The sequence below is a fragment of the Dipodomys spectabilis genome, unplaced genomic scaffold (genome assembly GCF_019054845.1).
Source record: "Dipodomys spectabilis isolate Male_0828 unplaced genomic scaffold, ASM1905484v1 ptg000429l, whole genome shotgun sequence".
Classification (NCBI taxonomy): domain Eukaryota; kingdom Metazoa; phylum Chordata; class Mammalia; order Rodentia; family Heteromyidae; genus Dipodomys; species Dipodomys spectabilis.
The window spans coordinates 197,215-205,128 of NW_024871106.1; positions in this window are offsets into that span (position 1 = coordinate 197,215).

Here is a 7,914-nt window from a genome sequence, read left to right on the forward strand (position 1 = left end):
GCAGAAGAGTGAGTCCTCAGAAGATGGGAGCTCAGCTCAACATTTCACCAACCCATTTGAAAAGTCCTATGTGAGGAATACATACTGAGGTCTTGCTGATTTCCTAGCTAAGAAAATAAGAAAAAAATAAAGTATTTTAATGCATTAAAATTTGAGAATAATTTGTAACCTGTCAATAAATGTATAGAACACAATTATAACAAAATGAAAAAAATGATGTGCATATGATTTATGTGCTCTTGGACTTAGCGAGTGATTTTAGGTGTATCTACACAAGTAGAAGCAGCATAAATCAAGCCAGCATTTCTTCATTGAAGATACAAGGAAAGGATACAGGTTGACCCATTGTAACAATGAGATGTACAAGACACTCTATCAGATGGGGGGGGGTGGAGGGAATGGTTGAGGGGGTGTGGAGGGAAGGGATGTTATGGGAAAAACCAAGGAGGGGGTAAAAATGTTCAGTAAGAAATGTACTCAATACCTTATTTATGTAACTGTAAACCCTTTGCACAGGACATTTACAATAAAATATTTATTAAAAAGATACAAGGAAAATTTCTGTACTTATAGGAAATTGTATTTGTCAAACAATATCCGTAAGGTATTGGTTTTAGGACCACAGGCATATTAAAATTTTTGATGCTCAAATTCTCTACATGAGCACAGTATATTATTTACACTAGAATCTGCCCACAACCTAGTACAGTGTAACTGCAATGAAAACTTTTACTACATTCTATGTTTGTAATGAAAAATAAAATCATATGCACTATCAATTCATACAATTTTTTCAGATAATTTTTTATTGTGAAAATATCGTAAGCAGTGGGTCCAATTACATGTGCAAGAAAATGAGTATATTTCTCATCAAGCTTTTTTGCCTCCTCCTTTGTTTCCCCTTCCCATCCCTTCCCATATCATCCCCCCACTCCCCCTCCCCTTTAATCCCCCCTAGACAAAGTTGTAAAGTTCGTTTTTCGACATAAATCTTGTACATCTCATTGCTGCAATGTGTCCACATTTGTTTTTTCCCTTCCCCTCCACAAATTATACCAACATAAAATACAGTGAAAGCAGGGTTATACCTTGTGGAAGGGACATACAAAGCAAGAAAGAAATCATCTTATAACTATGTTAGAAACAATCATAAGAAAGAAAAACATTTCAATCCTTTCTCTGGGGTACATTTCGTTAAACATTAACATATCTGAACGTTTCCGCTTGTCTCAGACATATACTAGGGATTGCAAGTAAGGGAAACCAAGGGAACTATGTTTCTTTGGTCCTGGATTACTTCACCTAATATACTTTTTCCAATTATTTCTATTTCCTAACAAATGTAGCAATGTCATTCTTTCTGATGGAGGCATAGAATTCCATTGGGTATATAGACCACATTTTCTTTTTTTTTTTTTTTTATTTTATTTTTTTGAGAACATACTGTACAGAGGGGTTACAATTACATGGGCAGGATAATGCATACATTTCTTACCAAGTATTGCAGCCTCCTCCTTTGTTTACCCTTCACCTCCCTTCCCAGCCTCCCCCTTCCCCCCACCCAATAATACCCCCCCTCCCGCCCCCCCCACCGACATTGTAAAGCTGGTTTTGACATGACATTTTGTACTTCTCATTGTTGCAACAGGTCCACCTGAATCCTTAAACGACTTGTTTGTCCCCGTCTCCTCCACATGTTATCCTGACATCAAATATAGTGAAAGCGGGGGTTACACTGTGGGGGAGGGACATACAAAGCAACAAAGAAATAATCTTATAAATGCGTTAGAAACACATGCATGAAAGAAACAAAAACATTAAAATACATATTTGAGGGTTCGTTTTCCTAACATCACATTCTCTGACTTTTTCCGCTTGACTCATACCTATACTAGATATTGCAAATAAGGGAAACCATGGGACCTATGTTTCTTTAGGCCTGGCTTACTTCACTTAATATAATTTTTTCCAAGCCTTTCCATTTCCTAACAAATGGGGAAATGTCATTCTTTCTGATGGAAGCATAGAATTCCATTGTGTATATATACCACATCTTCTTGATCCATTCATCTACTGAGGGGCATCTGGGTTGGTTCCATATCTTAGCTATGGTAAATAATGCTGCAATAAACATAGTTGTGCTGGTAGCTTTAGTGTGGGCTTGTTTGTGATCATTTGGGTAAATGCCCAAAAGTGGGATTGCTGGGTCATTGGGGAGCTCTATGTGGAGTCTTTTGAGGAACCTCCATACTGCTTTCCAAAGTGGTTGAACAAGTTTACATTCCCACCAACAATGAAGTAAGGTTCCTTTCTGTCCACATCCCCTCCAGCATCTGTTGTTGTTAGAGTTCTTGATTTTTGCTGTTCTAACTGGAGTGAGGTGATATCTCAATGTTGTTATGATTTGCATTTCTTTTATGGCTAGGGATGTTGAACATTTCTTCATGTGTCTATTGGCCATCCTTCTTTCTTCTTCAGAGAAGTTTCTCTTTAAGTCTTTAGCCCACTTACTTATTGGGCAGTTGTTTCTTTGAGGATTTGTTGTTGGGTGGTTTAATTTTTTGAGTTCCAAGTATATTTTAGATATGAGACCCTTGTCCGTTGTATGGCTAGTAAATATCTTCTCCCAGTCCGTGGGCTTTCTATTGATCTTGCTAGCTATGTCATTTGCCCTGCAGAAGCTCTGCAACCTTATACAATCCCATTTGTCCAACCTTTCTTTGATTTGTTGTGTTTCCGGGTCTTATTCAGAAAATTTCGGCCTGAGCCAAGGAGACCCAGGGTTTCTCCTATTCCATCCTGTAATGTTTTCAGAGTGTCTGCTTTGAGTTCAAGGTCTTTGATCCATTTGGAGTTGATTCTGGTGCAGGGTGATATATAAGGATCTAGCTTTAGTTTTCTACATGTAGTTAACCAGTTTTGCCAGCACCATTTACTGAAGAGGCTGTCTGTCTTCCATTCTATTGTTTTAGCTCCCTTATCGAAGATTAGATGGCTATAGGTCTGTAGGTTCATTTCTGGGTTTTCAATTCTATTCCATTGGTCCTGACGTCTGTTCTTATGCCAATACCACGCTGTTTTGATTACTATGGCTTTATAGTAGAGTTTGAAATTTGGTATTGATATTCCTCCAGCAGTGTTCTTTCCGTTGAGGAGCGTTTTTGCTATTCGGGGTCTTTTATTGTTCCATATGAATTTTTGGATTGCCTCTTCTATTTCCTTGAAGAATGAGGGTGGAATTTTGATAGGTATTGCGTTGAATTTGTAGATATCCTTGGGAAGTATTGTCATTTTCACGAGGTTAATCTTTCCAATCCAGGAGCATGGGAGGTTTTGCCATTTTTTAAGTTCTGTGTTGATTTCCTTTTTCAAGATTTTAAAGTTTTCATCATAGAGGTCCTTCACTTCTTTAGTTAAGTTAATTCCTAGGTATTTTATTTTTTGTGGGGCTATTACAAATGGAGTTGCTTTCCTAATTTCAGCCCCACTTTTCTCATTGTTGGCATACAGAAAAGCCATTGATTTTGGGGGGTTAATTTTATAATCAGCTACTTTGCCAAAGCTTTGAATCAGCTTGAGTAATTTGGGTGTGGAGTCTATGGGATTCTTTAAATACAAGATCATGTCATCTGCAAAGAAGGAGAGTTTTATTTCTTCTTTCCCTATTTGGATCCCCTTTATGTCTGCATCTTGTCTTATTGCTGTAGCTAGGCATTCTAATACTAGATTGAAGAGAAGTGGAGAGAGTGGGCATCCTTGTCTTGTTCCTGAGTTAAGAGGAAATGGCTTTAGTTTTTCACCATTGAGTATAATGCTGGCTGTAGGTTTGTCATATACAGCCTTTATTGTATTGAGGAATGTTCCATGGATTCCTAATTTTTCCAAAACCTTCATCAGGAAGGGGTGTTGGATCTTGTCGAATGCTTTTTCTGCGTCTATTGAGATAACCATGTGGTTCTTATTCTTGCTCCTGTTGATGTGATGAATAATATTAATTGATTTGCGTATATTGAACCAGCTTTGCATCCCTGAAATGAATCCTGTTTGATCGTGGTGTATGATTTTTTGGATGAATTGTTGAAGTCGGTTGGCCAAAATTTTGTTGAGAAGTTTTGCATCAATGTTCATCAAAGAAATGGGTCTATAGTTCTCTTTCTTTGATGAGTCCCTGCCTGGTTTTGGGATGAGGGTTGTGATGGCTTCATAGAATGTGTTCGGTAGTGCGCTTTCTCTTTCAATTTCATTGAAGAGTTGGAGGAGAATTGGTGTGAGCTCTGCTTTGAAGACCTTGTAAAATTCCACTGTAAAACCATCTGGTCCTGGACTTTTCTTAGCTGGAAGGTCTCTTATTGCTGTTTCTATTTCAATGCTTGATATGGGCCTGTTAAAATAGTTTAACTCATCTTGGTTTAGTTTTGGCATGTCAATATTTGCTAGGAAGAGGTCCATTTCTGTCAAGTTCTCAAACTTATTAGCATAAAGTTTTGAGAAGTATTCCCTTATAATGTTCTGAATCTTGCTTGTTTCCCTGGTGATGTTTCCATTCTCATCTCTGAGTTTATTAATTTGGGTGTGTTCTCTTCTTTTTCTGATAAGATTTGCTAAGGGTCTGTCAATTTTGTTAATTTTTTCGAAGAACCAACTCTTTGTTTTGTTGATTCTTTCTATAGTTTTTTTGGATTCTAATTCATTTAATTCTGATTTAATTTTGATTATTTCTTTCCGTCTACTGGATTGGGGTTTATCTTGCTGCTCTTTTTCAAGGAGGTTTAGATGTGTCATTAAATTGTTAGTTTCAGATCTCTCCAATTTGTTGATGTAGGAGCTCAGAGCTATAAACTTGCCTCTGAGTACTGCCTTTGCTGTGTCCCAGAAGAGCTGGTATTTTGTGTGTTCATTTTTGTTGAATAGCATGAACATTTGAATTTCCTTTCTAATCTCTTCCATGAACCACTCATGATTCAGCAGTGTGTTGTTCAGCCTCCATGTGATACCGGACTTTCTTTGGTGGCTTTTGGTGTTGAGTTCTAATTTTATTCCCTTGTGGTCAGAGAGAATGCAAGGTATAACTTCAATGTTTCTGAATTTAGACAAGTTTGCTTTGTGGCCTATAATGTGGTCTATTTTAGAAAACGTTCCATGTGCTGCTGAGAAAAACGTGTATTCTGATGCTGCTGGGTGAAATGTTCTGTAAATATCTGTTAAGTCTAGTTGATCTATGGAGCTGTTTAGATCTGCGGTTTCTCTGCTGAGTTTTTGCCGAGTTGATCTATCTAGTGGGGAGAGTGGTGTGTTAAAATCCCCAACAATTAATGTCTTTGGATCTATATGGGATTTGAGGGAAAGTAGTGTTTCTTTGATAAATTTGGGTGCTCCATTGTTTGGCAAATAGATATTTAGAATTGTAATATCCTCCTGAAAGGGAGATCCTTTAATTAGTATGGAGCGACCTTCTTTATCTCTTTTCACGAATTTTAATTTGAAGTCTATTTTATCTGATATTAGGATTGCAACTCCCGCCTGTTTATGCGGTCCGTTTGCTTGGTAGATTTTGTTCCAGCCTTTAACATTGAAAATGTGTTTGTTTTTACGGGCAAGGTGTGACTCCTGCAGGCAGCAGATAGAAGGGTCTTGTTTTTTAATCCAACTAGACAGTCTATGTCGCTTAATTGGAGAGTTCAGTCCGTTAACATTACGAGATAGGACTGAGAGGTATTTGGGAGTTCCTGCCATGTTATCTACCTTCTTGGGGGCTGCGAAAACTGGGTTCTTCCTATGGTTCTTGGATTCTCAGTTTGGGTGCAGTTTCTTGGCCTTTATTGCGGTCTTGTTTGTTTTCTATGTGTAGGACATCTTTAAGAATCTTTTGTAGGGCTGGTTTGGTGGAGATGTATTGTTTCAATTTTTCTTTGTTATGGAAGGTTTTTATTTGGCCTTCAGTTATGAAGGAGAGTTTAGCTGGGTACAGTATTCTTGGTTGATAGTTGTTTGTTTTTAGGGCATGGCATACATCATTCCAGGCTCTTCTTGCTTTGATTGTCTCTGCTGAGAAATCTGAAGTGATTCTAATTGGTTTCCCTTTATAAGTGATTACCCTTTTCTCTCTGACAGCTTTAAGGATCTTTTCCTTGGTCTGAGTTGATCCTGTGTGGATTATAATGCGGCGGTGGGATGTCCTATTCTGGTCTGGTCTATTTGGGGTTCTAAAGGCTTCTTGTATCTGGACAGGCCTATCTTTTTGCATGTTTGGGAAGTTCTCTGCTAGGATACTGTTAAACAGATTTCCTAGACCATTAACTTCTGTTTCTAGGTGCTCCTCTACACCCATTATCCTTAGATTAGGCCTTCTGATGGTGTCTTCCAGGTGTTGGATAGATCTATCATATTTCTTGGACTTGTCTTGGATGGTTGTATGTTCTTTCTCTATAATATCTAGGCTGTCTTCAATCCCTGAGATTCGATCTTCTGCATGGTCTAACCTGCTGTCAAGACTCTCTACTTTGTTTTTTATCTCTTTTCCTTCTAGTTGGTCAGCTTTGATGGCTTCAAGTTCTTTGTTGAAGCTCTGTTTTAGGTCTTGTATAAATTTCTTTACTTCCTTAATTTGGTGATCAGTGTTTGTCCTCAAATCGCTTAGTTGATTCGTTATGGTTTCTTTGGGCTCCCATTCCTTCTGTTGGGTTCCATTCAGCATTCCCTTTGTGGTCTCCCTGACTTCCTTCAGCTCTTTGTTAATGGATTCCATGAATGCCTTTAGTGATCTTTGTGTGTTCTCTACCTGGTCTCTCAATTCCTGTTTTACTCTTTGATTAGCTTCTTCCCGTTCGTGGGATTCCTGCAGATCTCTTTGAGTGTTCTCAGCCTGCTCTCGCCATTCCTCCCTTTCTCTTTGAGTATTCTCAAGTTGTTCACGCAAATCCTGTATCATTTTTTGAGTAGCTTCCTCACGCTTATGATATTCCTGTATAAACTTCTGGGACGCCTCTTCTCTCTCCCTATCACGCTCATACAGAGTCCTTTGTATGTTGTCAAACTTTTCATTTATCATGTTTGCCAGCAGTGTTTGTAGAGCTGTTTGGGAACTCTCCTCTGGATTATTCATTATCTGTTCTAACCCCTGATTATCAAGATTGCGAATTGAGATACCCGAATTTGCCATTTTTCTTGTGTTTTTCCGGCTTACTCTGCCCATTTGAGATGAAGATAGCACCAGTTTTGTGCTAGAACACTATCTTAAGGCAACCATCAACCAAAGTTTGCATTTGTACAGTCAATAGTCTACAGATACAATCTAGTTCAACAGATACATCTATTCGACATCAAACAACTATATGTTAAAGGGCTTCGAACCGCAGAGAAGAATTTGGAAAACCAGAAATTATTAGGGTTAGGGAGAGATGTGGGTAAAAAATAGGAATAGATTGGTGTGGGGAGGCACAGGGAGAGTTAACTATGTCCTAATCACAATGCAGGAAATAGGTTGGGTAGGATGCAAGTAGAGAGAGAAACAGAAGAAAGGGAAAGGGGAATGAAAAGAGACCAGAAAAAAAAATAGAAACGTAAAAATTAATGTTATTTTAGAGATTAAAAGACCATCTATTTATAGAGGAATATGAATATGTTGAGAGAAAGGGAGGGACATAGAGGAGATGAGAAAAACTTTAAAAAAATGCTTAAAATATTATATAGGTATAAAGAGGTAGTACTGCTATTAATGAATTTAAGTCTCAGAGGTTTTGAATTGAGTAATAAGTTTGTGGATTAAGTGTGTACACAATGGGGGATAGGGTCTACTGGTTAACTACGGGTTTATCTGAGGATGTGCAGGACAAGAGTTAAGTCACATAAAGATGAACAAAGAGGAAAAGATGGAAAGGATAGGAAAGTGAGAAGAAAAGATCAGAAGTTCAGTAG